Source organism: Grampus griseus (genome assembly GCF_964374135.1).
Source record: "Grampus griseus genome assembly, chromosome: 3".
In the NCBI taxonomy this organism is placed as follows: Eukaryota; Metazoa; Chordata; class Mammalia; order Artiodactyla; family Delphinidae; genus Grampus; species Grampus griseus.
This window is the reverse complement of record NC_139019.1, coordinates 45,679,440-45,697,208: the sequence shown is the minus strand read 5'-3', so window position 1 is coordinate 45,697,208 and position 17,769 is coordinate 45,679,440. Positions and strand designations below refer to the sequence as shown.

General features: G+C 36.8%; 1 protein-coding gene across 4 annotated transcripts in view; it reads left to right on the top strand.

The window, feature by feature from the left end:
• Positions 1 to 17,769, top strand: part of PDE4D (phosphodiesterase 4D) — a gene marked incomplete at its 5' end in the record, with an annotated part of 1,122,552 nt that overhangs the window by 1,014,244 nt on the left and 90,539 nt on the right. The gene's annotated exons all lie outside the window — the stretch shown is intronic.

Here is a 17,769-nt window from a genome sequence, read left to right as displayed (position 1 = left end):
CTTTTTTTAAGTTTTGCTTCAGTGATTCTCTTTCTCAGATTATAATTTGCAGGTAATAGTGTTCTTCAATGACAGTGCTTTGTTGTGATTTGTTTTCATGTATGTTCAGAGTGGAGGTGTTAGGAGGGATGGGATATTTGTGAAATCTAGTGTGCAGGTGCTTTGAAAATCTGTTAAAACTCTGTTAAGCCCAGCACTAGTCTGAAACTTCATATTGTACTTTTCTGAAGTACCGCAGCTGTTTTTTAGGAAGACAGACGTTGCTGTGGTTTAAATAAAAGTACCAACATGACGTTATCACCTACCAGTCAGAAGACATAACCCAGGCAGTCTCGTAAAGTTGTGTTTTGCAGGTATCAGAAGAGTTGCTTCCATTTTCACATATCTTAAAGTTTTCCTGTTTGGTTGGTTTTGCTTGTTGACTTGTGTGTGTCGATAATCACAACCTTTGTCCTTTTCCAGTTCCATATCCACTTTCAGAGAGAGAAAATTTCTTTTTTAAAAATTTTGAAGTTTTACATTTCCTGAAATATTTCCCCTCATTGATAGCCAACTCTGTTTCTTCCATTCCCTTGAGCATACTCTCTAGTCAATTTAAAAAGCAACATTGACATATCACACACCCATAAGCAGTTGTTACACACTTGTTTTCACACTCAGTAAAATGTCCTGGCTGCATTTCTCCTACATGTTGTATATTAGTGACGTCATCTCTCCACTTAATGGGGTTCCATGAGGTTTTAGGTAAAGTATGGGTACCGTTCGGATTAGTCTATGGGTCCTATTATCAGAGCTCTCTCCAATTTTGGCTTCATCCCACTTCCATACACCTGGGGACAGCACCAATGTCAGAATCCTAGAGCTGTCTCTTTCCAGGTTTTTCATCCAACAAAAAAAAAGAGCTTCTCTCTCTAGTAGCTCCCATACAATAAGGTTGTAGACACTACAACCAATCACAGTGACCCCACCTAACAGTGAGCAGGTTCCCTGAAGGGAATCAGGGTATTGTTTTCCAAGGAAAGGAAAACCGAATGCTGGGCATCCGTAACGACCAATTGCTCACTAGCGATACAGGCCTATTTCTTCATGAGATAGCAGCTTCTCATTGTGTATGGACTTCATGACAGATCTATCATAGCTAACTAGTAAATTCTGAAGTCTTATTGCATGCCTGAACTCTAGGCCAGTTACATCTGTTTATAGCTCAGAAGGACTGCCACAGCAAAGGGAGCAGGGCAAACAAACCCCATTACACTAATTATCAAGTTAACCATCGCTAGGGCCCACCTTTGTTCACAACTTGATGCCCCTACAACAGACTCCCACACAGATCACTTATCTCCATCTTGAAGGAAAACACTAGATGTTTTTATCCTCTTACTTTTCTCTGCAGTAACCAGCACAGTGCGTTGTACATGATACACAATTAAGTAACATTTGTGAAATGAATAAAGAACATTTGGGGGAAATAAAAAGCAATCATTCCTCATCAGGAATGAGTTGAGAACCACCGGCATAGCCTGTTTGACAGCTTGGACTGGATTCTGTTTCAGGTTTGGTTTTTGGAAACTCTCCTTATTTTAAGTAGGAATGATTACTAAAATGATTTCATACTTATTAATCTATTATTATCAGTCTTAGCCAATTATAAAAATGGCATGGAAAATTAGGCAGGAAAAACTTGAATGTTATAAACAGTTGAGCATATTGTATACATAGTGAAGAAAATATTTTCTTCATTTTTTTTTTTTCTGGTAGCTGAGGTAATACCAGAAGAACTCAAGAGTAGACTTGAAGTGATATCAGAAGAAGGTGGTTACCCAAGTTTACTGACTGCTGGTAGGTGGCCAGAAATAATGAGAGGGTACAATAGATATGTTCAGTTTTCTTGGCACACATAACTATTTAATTATCTCATTTCTGAAAGAACTATAGCTCCACTGTTACCTAAGTTTATCCTTTAGCCGCTTAATATAGTAATACCCCTGGTGTAAAAGAGGGAATCAATTACTGTGATAACCTGGATCCTTTGTAAAAGAATACTAGCATACCAAGGAGGGTTTTTGTTTTTTGTCTTAGTCTATTTTTTGTCCCATTCCTTTTTAGGTAAGAATTAGCGTCTAAAAACACCACATTATGGGATTGTAAATACAGTGTTTCCGTTGTAACTTAATAAGCATAAAAATAAACAGTCACTTCTCCACTTTTGCCATACAGGAGAGTTGAATGCTGGGTCATTAGTTACTAGCAAAAGTCCTTCTTTTTTATTTTTTTAATGACTTGCAAAATTTGCTGGTAATACACAAAGTCTAAGCGAAACTGACTTCAGAATGAGTATTGGGCTTTCATTGTTTACTGCATATTGCTCACTGACCCATCTTTTCAGAGGTATCAGCTGTATGAAAATAATAGTACACTTTTTCAGAAGCATAAAGTCGGTCAGAGTTCATCACTTTGCTCAGCCTCTTGAGACCCTGACCCAATGATGTTAGCAAAAAAGAAATTGTCTCAGGACTCCAGAGTCTCAGAGAAGTGCTAAGAGTACCCATCATTCATTCCTGTGTTTCTACATTTAGTTTCAAAGTTAAGGATAAAACCTAGCTTCTGAGATTCCCTCCTGGGGCATCTTTTGTGTCTACTTGGGTTTCGCCAGTCCTTCATTTGAACACTCAGGCATCTCAGGCATGGTTTAACTGTAATTGAATTGTAAGTTACAAATATATTTTCTCAACATTTTGCAAGCATCCTTCCATTGTTTTCTAACATTGGTGACATCCCAATGTCTATTCAAAACCTATTTTTCTTTGTAAAAAATTTTTTATGAACTTCTCTTCATCCCTGATATCTCTACACTTCATGATCAATTGTCTTGGTCTGGGTGTTCATCTGCTGTCCTGGGCGCACACTAGATCTTTTCACTCCAGACATATGGGTCCTTTAACTCTGGATTTGTTTTCTTTTCTTAGTTCATTCATAATTTTACCTTTTCCATTTTCTCTGTTTTCTCTTCCTGGGATTCGTTAGTTGAATGTTGGACCTCCTAGATCAGATCCTTTAATCTCCTCACTTTTTTCTTCTTCTTTTTCATCTCTTTGGTGTTTTGTTATACCTTATAGAAATTTCTTCAAATTTATCTTCCAACCTTTCTATTAAAATTTTCATTTTGGCCATTTTATTTTTCAATTTCAGTACTTTCTTGTCCTCTGCTGTTGCCTTTTTAACAGCATCTATTCTTATGTCAGGAATGCATTATCTTTGTACACAAATGATAGTTCTTTAGAGGTTTTCCTCTGTCTGTTTCCTGTGGATTTCTTTATTCAGTTGATGTGGTCTGCTTATACTAGTCTCTCTTCTTTATTCTGGATAATTTCCTCAAGAGGCTGTCCATTCATATTTAAAGATCTCACACCACACACACACACACACACACACACACACACACACACACACACACACAAAGACAATCAAACAACAACGATGATAACAGCAACAAATATACCACCAAAGTTCTTTGAACATGGACGGGGCTTGTCAACTGCAGGGTTTCACTATAGCATGATTGGTTGTTCAGTTGGGTTATTCTTTGGGAATTCTGAAGTGTCATCATGACAAGATTCTCCAATTTCTGCCTGGAAGATATGCAACTGAGGGCATATACCTGACTGCTAGTGTTTGGAGAACATGGCTTATAAGGAGGTTGTGTGTCTTACTGGGAACTCTGCAGTTAAGCATCTGTTTTTCAACCTTGGGTGTCACCTTGTTTGCCACAGTGCCTGATGTCCTCAGTTTGATGTCTCTCTAGCTTATTTTCTCCAAAAAAGGTAAGATTTAGTCTCCAACAGGAGAGGGAAATAGTTGGGGTCCAAAGTCTCCATATAATTTTCATGTACTTTCAGCCTCTCACTAAACTCCTGCCTTCCTTAGTGTATGCTGCCTCTGAGCTCTGCATCTCTGGGTTGGGTAGAACGTGTTGGTTCTCTTTCCCTTGGAATTTGCTCTCTGTAATCATCTTCTCAGTTGTGCTAAGGCAGTTTCTACTTCTCATCCACTCTCTCCTTTCTAAAAATCATTGAAATTTCTCCTTTGATGATCTCTCCTCCCTCATTATCTATGCCTTTGTAGATCTGTGTGTTTTTATTCCCTTACTTTCATTTTAGTGAAGTGTCAGAAAGAGAAGATAAGCATGTATAGTTTCCCCATCTTTGCTAGAAATCCAGGGAAACTATAGCTGAGGAGGAAGGTGGCTTGGAAGAGGACTTAGAAAAAAAGTGATCAAACAAGTTGAATGAAAGATAGCAAGATTCTAGAAGGTCCTGCTGCTGACGATAGCTAACATTTATTGAGTGCTCATTATGTGCTTGGAGTTTTGCAAAAAGTTCTTTATGCGGGACATTTATTTTTGTCCTTGTAAGAACACCAGGAGGTAAGCACTGAGAAATAGAGAGGTAATATGACTTGTCTAAGTTAGTAAATGGTAGAGCTGGGATTTAAATCCAAGTCTGACTCCAGAGACCATCCTCTCAACCACTAAACTATCTTGCCTCCTGTAAATGGCTTAAACAGGGATTTTAAATGAAAATGTATCTGAAAAAAATATTTTTCATGTCTATGATTTAGGAGACTTTCTTTTCTACCAGAATTATTAATTGACCTATTTAATAATGTTTTAAGACTAGAAAATTCTTCCAGGTTTGAAAAGTAGTAAGAGAACTTTCTTCAGATGAATAGGTACTATCTGTAGGACTTTATGAGACTTAGGTACTCATCATTTTACAAACCTATAGACCATCTATTTGAATTCTGACCTCTTACCATTTTGTAAAATAAATATGCTCTTTACAACTGTGGTTTTACTTTTTTTTTTTTGCGGTACACGGGCCTCTCACTGTTGTGGCCTCTCCCATTGCGGAGCACAGGCTCTGGATGCGCAGGCTCAGCGGCCGTGGCTCACGGGCCCAGCCGCTCTGCGGCACGTGGGATCTTCCCGGACCAGGACACGAACCCGTGTCCCCTGCATCGGCAGGCGGACTCTCAACCACTGTACTACCAGGGAAGCCCTGTGGTTTTTCTCTTAATATTCATTGGCATATAGTTGCTTTATGACATCGTGTTAGTTTATACTGTACAGCAAGTGAATCAGCTATATGTATATGTATATCTCTTCTTTTTTGGATTTCCTTCTCATTTAGGTCACAGCAGAGCACTGAGTAGAGTTCCCTGTGCTATACAGTAGGTTCTCATTAGTTATCTCTTTTATGCATAGTATCAATAGTGTATATATGTCAGTACCAATCTCCCAATTCAGCCCACCCCCCCCAACTGTGTTTTAAATCATATGTAGAGAGATGGAGGTTGCGTCTGTACAACACCAAACATCTGGAAGAAAAAAATCCCCCACCAAAGCTTGTTAAAAGAGATTCATAAGCAAAGCATGCTTTTGAATTATGAAAACAGATTCATGTCCAACATCTTGAAGAACTCTCACATGTATGTTTACGTTTCAAATATAGCTTAGAGATCATTAAGATTAAAATTCAATTGTGTGCTCTGTTGTCTTTGCCATCAATTTCAGTTAAACCAGACTTGCTTGGCAGTTTCGGAGAGAAAGGTCTTCAGTGCTTTTCCTTTTGCTATTTTGACTTCGGGTTTTTTTTCCCCCCATAAGTACATATTATTTAAGGAGACTCTTTATGTTAAACCTCTAAATCATTCACCAGGTGGTCTTCATCAGCACTTATACAGATGAAATAGAACTAAAAGTTTCCATAAATTAATCTTTTTTAGGCTTTGTAAAATTTTTGTGAACTTCCAAGAAGCCACATGTGTTCAGGTTTTTGTCTTCTGTTTTTATTTTTTTGTTTTTTAAATAGACTTTATTTTTTAGAGCAGTTTTAGGTTGACAGCAGAATTGAATGGAAGAGATTTCCCCTGTACCCCCTACCCCCATACGTGCATAGCCTCCCTATCATCAACCCACCCCACCAGAGTGGTACATTTGTTACAACTGATGAACCTACACTGATACATCATTATCACCCAAAGTCCACAGTTTACGTTAGGGCTCACTCTTGGGTTGGGAGAAATGTATAATGACGTGTATCCACCATTATACTTTCATACACAGTATTCTCACTGCCCTAAAAATCCTCTGTGTTCCACCTGTTACGCCTTCCTCCCCTCCCTTCCCCCACTGGCAACCACTGATTTTTTTAACACTGTCTCTGTAGTTTTTGTCTTTTCCAGAAGTCATATAGCTAGAATCATACAGCATGTAACCTTTTCAGTTTGGCTTCTTTCACTTAGTAATATACATTTAAGTTTCCTCCATGTTTTTTCAAGGCTTGAGAGCTCATTTCTTTTCAGTGCTGAATAATACTCCATTGTCTGGATGTACCACAGTTTACTGATCCATTCACCTACTGAAGGATAGCTTAGTGCTTCCAAGTTTTGGCAATTATGAATAAGGCTGCAATAAACATATATGTACAGATTTTTGTGTGAACATAAGTTTTCAGTGTTTGGGGGATAACTACCAAGTAGTGCTATTGCTGGATCACGTGGTAAAAGTATGTTTAGTTTTGTAAGAAACTGCGACACTGTCTTCCAAAGTGGCGAAACCATTGTGCATTCCCACCAGCAATGAATGAGAGTGCCTCTTGCTTCTCCACATCCTCTCCAGCACTTGGCGTTAACAGAGTTACAGACTTTGGCCATTCTGATAGGTGTGTAGTGGTATCTCATTGTTTTAACTTGCATTTCCCTGATGACTTATTTGGAGCCACTTTTCATATGCTTATGAAATGCGCCTCTTAAGGAATTCACCTATTTTTTAATCAACTTATTTGTTTTCTTACTGTTGAGTTTTAAGATTTCTTTATATACTCTGAATGACAATTCTTTATCAGATATGTCATTTGCAAATATTTTCTCCCCAGTCTGTGGCTTGTCTTCTCATTCTCTTAACATTGTCTTTCACAGAAGAGAAATTTTAATGAAGTCTAGATTATCGATTATTTCTCTCATGGATTATGCCTTTAGTGTTGTATCTAAAAAGTCATGATGAAACCCAAGGTCATGTTTTTCTCCTATGTTATGTTCTAGGAATTTTATAGTTTGTGTTTTACATTTAGGTCTGTTACCCATTTTGAGTTAATTTTTGTGGAGTTAATTTTATAAGGTCTGTGTCTAGATTATTATTATTATTACTATTTTGCAATGTCTAGTTCTTCCAGTGCCATTTATTGAAAATAACATCTTTCCTCCATTTTATTGCCTTTGTTGAAGATCATGCTTCTTTGTCAAAGATCAGTTGACTGTGTTTATATGGATCTATTTAGGAGCTGTCTGTTCTGTTCCATTGATACATTTGTTCCTTCTCCAATACCACACGCCTTGATTACCATAGCTTCCTAGTATCTTTGTAAATTTTAAAATCATGAACTATAACAAACATTTATAGAAGTACATAAAACATAAGTGTTAAGTTTAACCAACAATTTTAAAGTAAACACCTATTTTATTCGTCCCTCTGAAGCACCCTGTTTCTGTTTCCTATCTCCAAAGAGATAACTACTGTCCGAATTTTTTCTTTTCCTGCTTGTGTCTATGGTATGGTTTACCACTTATGCATCCATCCCAAAACAAAGGAGTTCAATTTAGTTTGTTTTTTGTATTTTATGTAAATAGGCTCATCTTGTGGATACTTTTATGTTTTGCTTCTTTTACACAATGTTATACTGGTAATATTCATCAATATTGCATGTAGCTGAGGACCACACATTTTCATGACTATATCGTGTTCTGTTGTATAAAGTAACCACAATTTATTTGTCCAATCTCCTCTTGTCAGGAAGTTGGGCAGTTTCCAGCTGGAAAATATTATGAATAAAGATATTATGGATTTTCATTTACATGTATCTTAGTGGTTATTAGCATGCATTTCTGTGGGGGAATGCACCAAGAAATGGAATCTTGGGTCATGCATGTCTTTAACCTTGCTATGTAAGGGGAAAGTATTTGATAAAGTGCATAAACAGTGTATGAGAATTCCTGTAACTCCACATCTTAGCCAAAAAACACATTGTATTGTCAGACTTTCTAATTTGTTTCAAATATGGAAATTTTATAATGAGATCATTGCATTTCCCTGATTACTAATGAGGGTGAGTGCTCTTTCATATGTTTAGTGGATATTTGAACTTTCTTTTTGTTGTTGTCATGCTTCTTCATGACAAGTGTTTTCTAAAAGGCATTTTCAAGCACCGTTTAGGAAACCAAAGGCCCTGTAGATACAATCTGTGCCACAACCTGTAAATGAGAAAGGCTAATAATACTCTAGAGGACTCAATGATGGAAACTTCTGAGAATCTATAGTATATAGAATGCAAATATTCGTTTGGATTCAGTGTCATTGTTCTTGTTTCCTATCCTATAACATTTTGCATCCCTTCTCAACATTTTTATAATTTGGGACTGCCTTAGAGATATTTTTCCTTATTGTTGCTCTTGTGTATAAAAGAGATGATAGGGCTTCCCTGGTGGCGCAGTGGTTGAGAGTCCGCCTGCCGATGCAGGGGACACGGGTTCGTGCCCCGGTCCGGGAAGATCCCACATGCCGCGGAGCGGCTGGGCCCGTGAGCCATGGCCTCTGAGCCTGCACGTCTGGAGCCTGTGCTCCGCAACGGGAGAGGCCACAACAGTGAGAGGCCCACGTACTGCAAAAAAAAAAAAAGAGATGGTAGTAGTGCTTCTCAGGCCAGTATGTCTGTGTATAGCTTATCTTGTAAAGAGTTTAAAGAACTTTACATTGTCTTACCAATCTTCAGAACATCCTTCTGAGATAGAGAGGTGGCCAGGGCATTAACATGCTCCTTGTCACTGGGGGAGACAGATCTCCCCAGAGGGAAATGGCTGCTGCTTTATTGACATGGGCCCAAGCTGTGCACAGAACTCAGGTTTTTTAACTCCTAGGCTAACGCCAAATGCATTAGACATGGCACCAATTGTTCTATGCATAAAACGTGAGCAGTGTTCATCACCCGATTGCTAATGCCAATTACCTAGAACATGAATTTTTTAAAAGAAAGATATATGATGAAACTATATATGATTTTATAGATGTTTCTGATAATTTTTAACAATTTGACTGTATTTTTGTACTTTAACTCCTTCTCGAAACCCCATTAACTCTGCTTATCCTATAGTAGTTGTTAACGTCCTTAAACTGATCAAGAAAATAATTTATATTCCTCTCTAAATAGCCAGGCTTCCTACCTTCTTGCTTCCTACTCTCCTCCCATCGAATCTCTCCCTTGGGTTTAGCAATAAAACATGTAGCTTAATATGTTTAGTGGGAGCTTAAACATTCCATGCTGGTGTCTCACCTCATCTCTGCCTTCATGTGGACTTTTCTCGAAGACTCTTTTTTTTTTTTAGATTCTTTAAAATGATTTAATGTACTGTAAAAAAAAAAATCCTTGAATTTATGACACTTTTCAGTTTATAAAAGACTGTGTAAAGACTTCTCCTCATAGGCTGTAAGGAGTGCAAGGACAGTGAAACTCAAATAATCAAATGATATCCTTAAATTTATTTCACTATTATTTACATGGCAAATTCAAGATTAAAGACCTGGTTTTGTAACAATCCATCTAGTACTGCTTTTATAGGCAGCACAGTACAATTGTAAAAAGTACAGATTATCTGTGCTTAAATTCCAGCTCCACGCTAACTAGCTGAGTTACCCTGGGCAAATCACTAAGGCTCTCTATGCCTCAATTTCTCCAGCAATAAAATGGGTATAATAAGAGTTGTTGTGAGGATTCAATGAATTAATACCTATAAAGGTGCTAAAGGGCTTCCCTGGTGGCGCAGTGGTTGAGAGTCCGCCTGCCGATGCAGGGGACACGGGTTCGTGCCCTAGTCCGGGAAGATCCCACATGCCGCGGAGCGGCTGGGCCCGTGAGCCATGGCCGCTGAGCCTGCGCGTCCGGAGCCTGTGCTCCGCAACGGGAGAGGCCACAACAGTGAGAGGCCTGCGTACCGCAAAAAAAAAAAAGGTGCTAAAAACAGGTTATCCAATATAAGTGCTCAATAAATGTTAGCTCTGTTGCGATCTTTTCTGATTATTTACTCTTAAAGAGCAATAACATGTTACCAGAAATAAGAGGTAGAGCTGCCAGAACTAAAAGTGATTTTTGTAATCATACCTATCAGCCTAGATTAATAGCTTTGATTTCTTCATCTATAAATATAGAATAATTAATCCCTAAAAAAATCCCTAAACATTGTAAAACTAATACATAATGTTGACTAGAACTCAATACCGATTAGTCTATCTATCTTGATGAAACCATATCACCCTCAGAGCTAAGCTGATAACCTGAAATCATGCACAGCCTCTGTTTCTTTTCTGAACTCATAATTCCATCCTCCAGCCCACTTAGTACATTTACGCCAGAAAATCTATAAGTTGCCACAATTGCTTGAAGTAGAACACTGGGGGTTTCCACGCAGCAGGGTCTTCTGATGTAAGTGTACATTAATAGGCATCGTCTAAAGGCAAAATGAGGCTATTCCACAAATATGGATTGAATTTCTACAATGGTCTAAGAACTGTGAGGAACAGAGAAGATATTATGAGTTCTTGCTATTCTTTTGAAGCTAAGACCTACATGACTAAATGATTAGAGAAAAAAATATGCTCTATAGGGGCCAGGATGATGTCTAATTCACCTTTGTGTTCACTCACACTAACAAATAAATGATTATTAGTGAATGAATGAATTGCAGTAGGAAAAAGAAAGATAAATACAGATAGAGGTCATTGGTCCATTTAACAAACACCTATTGAGTGCATTGGAATTGTCAAGGTGTGTAACTTTTAGCTATAAAATTTCTCATATAGGCACTCTCTGAGAGTTGTAAAGTGTACTTAGAAATCTGTGACCTCTTAAATTTGAGAAATGCTGATATGGAGATAGAATCAGGGTGAATAAGGGAAAGACAGGCACCAGGAAAACTGCAATAATCACACACAAAACAAAGAGGACTTGAACTAAGGGAATTCAGAAGAGAAGAAATAAATCCAATAGTTATTTATGAAGTAAAACAGTCAGAACTTAGTGATGTCCAGGGGTTTGGGCTTGAGAGAGAGAGGACTCAAGGAGCATGCTTGGATTTCTGGCTTCAGTAACTGGGTGAGTGACTGTGGCATCTCAGTAAGAGATCTCTCCATAGCAAGGTAGCAGACAGAGTAAGTACCAGTGTTGGAAATACGGAGTGTGAGGTGTCTGTGCACATTCAGGTGGAGATTTCTGGAATGTGGAAGAGCAATTTAAACTGTAGTTTTCAGAACATAAGTAGGTAGATATTGCAGTTTTGGGGGTAATTTACTCACAGGGGCAATGAGTAGGGCGAGAAAAGAAGTGTAGAGAAAGATGAATCCAATAAAGAGATTGAAAAAGAGTGACTGAGAAGTAGGCAGAAAATCAGGAGAGTGGTTCCCAAATCCAAGGTAGGTGAGAATTCCAAGAAGGTCTGAATTGTTAGAAAACCTGTGTGGAGAAGGTAATTGAACTGGGTATGGAAAAGCAAGTGGAATAGGTAGGGCAGAAAGAAAGGAAGAGGTATGGATTCTGGGTTGGGAGACATTATAAGCAGTCTTATAAGAGATGTAAAATGTGTACAAGAGGGTTGGCTGGAGTAGGCAGGACAGCACAGGGCTGAAAGATGGGCTCTGAAACCGAACTCCTTAGGTTCAAATCCCAGCTCCCCACTTTTAGCTATGTGATCCTCAGCAAGTTATATAACCTCTGAGCCTCAGTTTTCTCACGTGTAAAATGGGGACAGTAAGAGTTCATTCTTCATTAACTTGTTTATTTTTTACTCTCCTGTATAGATGTCCTTGCAAAGTCAGAATGATTTTATATATACAATATTGTTTTTAAGTATCTCTGAATATTTTATTCTTTGTTCTCCTACCATCCCAGCCCCATTTATAGTTTCCCATTTATGGATACTTTATTTTAATAAACAGAAGTTTTAAACTCTTTATATATAGCCTATATATTAAAGTATATAGATATATTTGATATATCCTTAGCAAGTCTTTTCCTACCCCAATATATGTACCTATGTTTTACTTCAGTCCTTTATGGATTTACATTACATGTTTAAATTTTTAATAATTATGGAATATATTTTATTGTAAGTCAGGGCTGTGATAGTCTTTACCTAGGTTTCTTAGATTTTCAGAACACTATTTATTAAATAATCCATAGTTTCCTTATTGGCTTGAGATGTCGCTTCTCTATTTTACTAATTTTAAGGGTGGCTGGTTATGTTTTTAATCTTTAGAGACTGTTCCTATATAAAAAGCACCATGGTATAATTAGTATTTATAAAAAATACATTTTAGTATCTGGGAGAACATGTGCCCTCTTAATTAATCTTATTTTTCACAATTTTCCAGTTATTCCCACTTGGTCTTGCTAATTTATAAATATTACTTTAAATATTATAAAAATTAATTTTATAATCAATTTGTGAAGCCCTCCCAAAAAAATCCTACTAGAATTTTGATTGAAATTGCATTAAGTTGCTAATTAAGCAGTGTACAAGTGCTACACAACTGCTTATGAAACTCCTGAGAAACTCCTAGTTCTTAAATTATAAATATTCACAGTCAACAAAGGATCACGAGGCATTTGAAGAAAACCAATAGCAAGAACAAAAAGAAACTAATGAGTGAACAAAACAAATGTATTTTTCTAAAGTAAATTTGTCTTCTGTTTCCAGAAGAAACAGAGATGATAAAAGGTATAGGAAAAAACCCTTAAAATATTAAATTTTCAGAGATTAGGGGAAGAGTACATTCATTAAGTATGCTCAGGTTTCTGTGAAATAGGAGCAGGATGCTGAAAAAATAGGAAGATTGGATAAAAGACTGAGTGTGCTTGGAGACTGAATTAGTCAAACAAAATCTCACAGAATGTAGAACAAGAAGAGAGGGATACAAAATATGGTAGAAAAGAGATAGGAAGAGTGAGATGGGAGTAGGGAAGTGAGAAGAAACAGGAAAAAAATAATTGGAAAAAACAAACAAACAAACAAACAAAAACCCCTCGACATGAAGAGTGATTCAAGTCCTCAGACTGAAAGGTTCATCCAATGCCTGACAGGGGAAAAAAAAACAAACTGAGACACACGCTGATAAAATTTTGGAATTCCAAGGATGAGAAATTGATCCTAAAAGGTTCTAGAGAACAACAAAGGATCTTTCAAAGGTATCAGACTTCTCATCAGCAAAGCTGGAAGCTGGGACAGACTAGGCAATGTTTCAAAGTTCTGAGGAAGATTAAGCAGAGCCCTAAGTTGATAGCCAAACTATCAAGTGTTGGGACAAACTAAAGATGCATTTAGACATATATGGGCTTTACACTCCAATAAAGATGTTAAAAAAAAAAAGAAATTAAAACTGAAAAAAAAATCCATATATGGGCTCAAGTTTACAAGTTTACCTCCTATAGATCCTTCCTAATGAAAAAAATATATATATTGCTCAAAGATACATTCAAGCACAACAGAACAACAAGAATTCTACACAGTTCACCTAGGATACAAAGAGCACTGGAACCAAGCCAGCTGTCTTACGAAAATAAATCCCAGGATGACAACAGTGAAATAGGCCTAGAAAGCAGGCAGCCTAAATTAGAAAGAGTTGTCACAGAGTTCCAAGAAAAATGTCTTCAAGAAGAAAGTAGGTATCGTAAATCAAATTGCATAGTTAAGAACCTTTTAACATTTAAAGCAAAGTTAATTGCCTTAAAGTTATAGATTAATCTGTCTTTATAATATTGAGTCTTCCCATCCAGGAAATTAGATATATGTATATTTTTCTAGTTTTTTTTTTAACATCCTTCAGTGACATTTTATAGTATTATTTATACAAGACTTTAATATCTTTTATTCAATTTATTTCTAGATATTTTGTATGTTTTATGCTATTGTAAATGGGGTACTTTCTCTATTTTCTAACTGGTTATTGCTGGTATATAGAAAGCCTATCGTGTACTATATGCATTTTATAATGTTTGCCTTTCTTATAAATCAAAATGTTCTGCCTTTCTTATATATTTTAGTTGGTTGTCCTGAAATTTTGAGTTACAGAATTATCATTTGAAAATATAATTTTGTACCCTCCTTTCAAACATTTTGTACTTTGTATTTGGTTTTCTTATTTAATTACCTAGCTTAGAATTTTCTGAGCAGCATTAAATAATTGGAGACAGTGGGTAGCCTTGGCTTGTTTCTGATTTGCTTCATTGTTAATTATAGATATTGAATGAAAACTATGCACTAGCATAATAAGGAACCCTTCTTCTATTCCTGTTGTACTAGGAGTTTTATTTTACTGTCAGCTTTCTAATAAGCTTGCTGGGATGCATCATGGACATTGTTGAATGGTAGGAAAAAGATTGTGGATTCAATTTTATACTATAGGGGACCAATGTAGAATAATTTGATTTTGAGGAAAAGATACATAAAACTGTTTAGTAATTCACCCATCCAGTGATAATTGCATAACCATATGGACAAAAGTAGAGGAAGTACATACAAGAGGATTGAATTTAATAGATAGGTCAGATAAATAAATCCAATTTTCTTTCCTGATTTCTTTTTGCCCGAAAGACTCAGAATATTTGATAGCAAAACAATTTGAAATCAATGTTGAATAAAATTTATACACGACTGCTAAAAGCAGACCTATTTTTCTGCTTCTTATCATGTATACATATGTATAAAAAGCAAAACTGAATAGCAAGAAATTATTATTCCTTAAAGACAGGACAGCATTCAACTTTCCCTTCTGACATGGGAACACCAGTGATTGATACTCTAGTCATTTTTCTCAACAATTTTCTAGTTTTTATAAAATATTGTTTAAGCCATAATTGGCTCCCACCATCTATTTTGATGACTTAAATTTTTTTCAAATAAAACATAAATGAGTTTTCATATTATGGATAACCTGGCAGCATTTAAAAACATGAATTATCCTTGGAGATGGCAGGACTATGCTTTCTCCTCATTTTTCTATAAACAATAAAGTTTCAATAAAAATAATCAATAATTTGAGTATTAATATTTACTTGAAATTAGTCTATCACTGTTTCATTAAAAATGTCTAGCACATAAACTTCTTGGGATGTTGATGAAAACTTTTCTTATTCTGCCCCTTCAAAATGACAGATAGTATCAGGCTATAATTTTATTTTTAAGATTTTACGTAATTATATTGGGGGTAAGATTATAAATTTATATACTATCTCCTTCATATTAATAGTACAGACCTTGAATTATGAGCTTCATGATTGTATTATAAGATTAAACATAACATTGCGGAAGCTTCACGTTTCCTCTTTGTGAATCTGACTTCCATGCCTGTCAAGATTGGTATAGATTCAAGTTTGTTTTCAATAAACTTCAAAGAAGATCAAAACCAGGGATCGTCTGTATCATTGCTCTCACATGATAGCTGTTTAGGACCCCTGTTTTGCCCCTGTTTTTCCTAAGGAGAAAGCCACATTTTCAGGTGACTACTCGCTTTTACAGGGTTGGTATTTGTTTTTGTTTTTAACAACTTTAGGTAATGAACTGCAAAAAACAATGCGAAAATGTTGGTAGACGGAGAGAGACACTCCTTCACCATCTGGTGAGCATCCTAGAGAATGGAGACAAATCCCACACCATGGAGGAGTGAAGTCATTTTTGCAGGAAGTTCAGCTTTGAGGATTAGTTTGAGAACTCAGAGCCGGCTATATTGTGGTGGACAGTTCCGCATGATTCTTTGTGGTTTTTAGTAAATTACAGACTGTTTACACTGGAAGGGACTGTAGAGGTCAGTTTAGAGATGAGGAAACTGAGGCCCACAGAGGTCCAGTGGAGTGTCCATAACATTGACTTGAACCACGTATCAGAATCCACATTCCAAAATGTGCAACTGCTGTCTTATTAAGGAATTTACAAGGACACATTCTGAGGTCATGCAGGAAATGGACTGAAATGCTAGGGATTAGGTCAGTAGCTTGAGACAGTGCAGTCTTCCAGGCAGTCTTCAGCTTCCCTAACCCAACTGGGACGGGGAACATAGAAAATACGTGTGTGTGTGTGTGTGTGTGTGTGTGTGTGTGTGTGTGTGTGTGTGTGTGTGTGTGTGTGTGTGTGTGTGTATGTGTGTGACTATAGCACCATCTATGCATCATGTTTTCAGCTGAGCTTTAAGTTGTACAGAAAGAAACCACAGCCTACTTTGGCCAACAGTTCCTAATACTGCTTCTTTACAGAAATCAACTTTTTTCAATATTTCAAACATTTTAGAATATCAGGTCAATGAGATGAGACCCAGTTATGCTTAAAAATTTACTGTGTGCATATATGTGTAGAAAAAATATTAACTTTGAATACTAATGAACATTGGGTTGTAGAAGTAAGTATATGTGCTTTTTCTTTATTTTCTCTACTTCTTCTGTATTTCTTAATATTTCTACCATAAGATTGTCTTTCAATGTATAGTTTTATTACATAAGTAATAAATAAATACTTTTATGTCATAAAATACTTAAAATGTTGTGGAATATGGGAAAGGCCTCCTCCATGCTCCTTTAGGCTTGCTTTCCTTGAAGGAACCACTTAACGATGGATACAGTTTGGTGTATAACCTTCCAGAATTTTTAGCTGAATATTCAGTTATTTGAATTGTGGAAATGTTTAAAATCAAAAGTGATAAACTACACATGCTTTTCTAAGACTGACCTGTGTTTGCTATGTTTTGGAGAATATGTATTATTACATTCCAGTACATATAAATCTGTGCCAATATTCTTAAGTCACCACATACCACGTATGTCAAATTTCTTATTTAATTATATTCCTATTGATGGACATTTTTTTGTATAACAGGCAGTATGTACTGCAGTGAGCATTGTGTGCATGCTTGTTTGTTGCGTTGAGTTTTAAATCTGTGAACTAGTTATAAAGATGGAAAGAAAGACGACAAGCAGGGAGATGGACATGAGAAGAAGAGGTTAAAGGAGATAGAATCAGATATTTCTGGAGGACAGAATATTCATCCCCTAGGTCTCATCAAACTCCACAGAAGATTCAGATGCTCACTCAGGAAACAGCAACTCTGCTGTAGAATATTTTTTGGAATTCAGGTCTGCTAAGAAGTTTGGGTAAAAACCCACACTACCAAGATGGTTTTGGGCTTTGCTCTTCTTGTGCAAGAAAGAGCACCTCCTCTGACCTACAGGTGGAACGTGGCTGCCTCAGGGTGGGGGAGGGGCAGGTGTCTGATGGGTGGGAGGGCAGGCTCTTGGCCGATGCCATCTCGAGTCTCCTGTCCTAGCCCTGAGGCAGTCTCCTAGTGCAGCTGACTGATCCTAGGCACATGGTAGCCCTCAGGTGTGTCTGAGACAATAAATTATTGGGAATTCTTGCCAAATCTTGAAAATCAGCTGTCGGACTTATGCATGTACGGTATGGCGTAACTGCTCCAGCTGCCTACAACTCTCTTGTACTATTCAAAACAAATGGGAGAAAAATGGGGGAAATTTTTCCCCTAGAAAAGCAAAATGACAAAAAAGAATTGTTAAAAATCATGGTTGCATTGAATGCACCTTAAGGACAACTCCTTCATTTATTTAAAACTTCAGTTCTCTAACAGCTAGCCAGTATTTGTTATCGTTTTGTTAACTTTATGTAGAC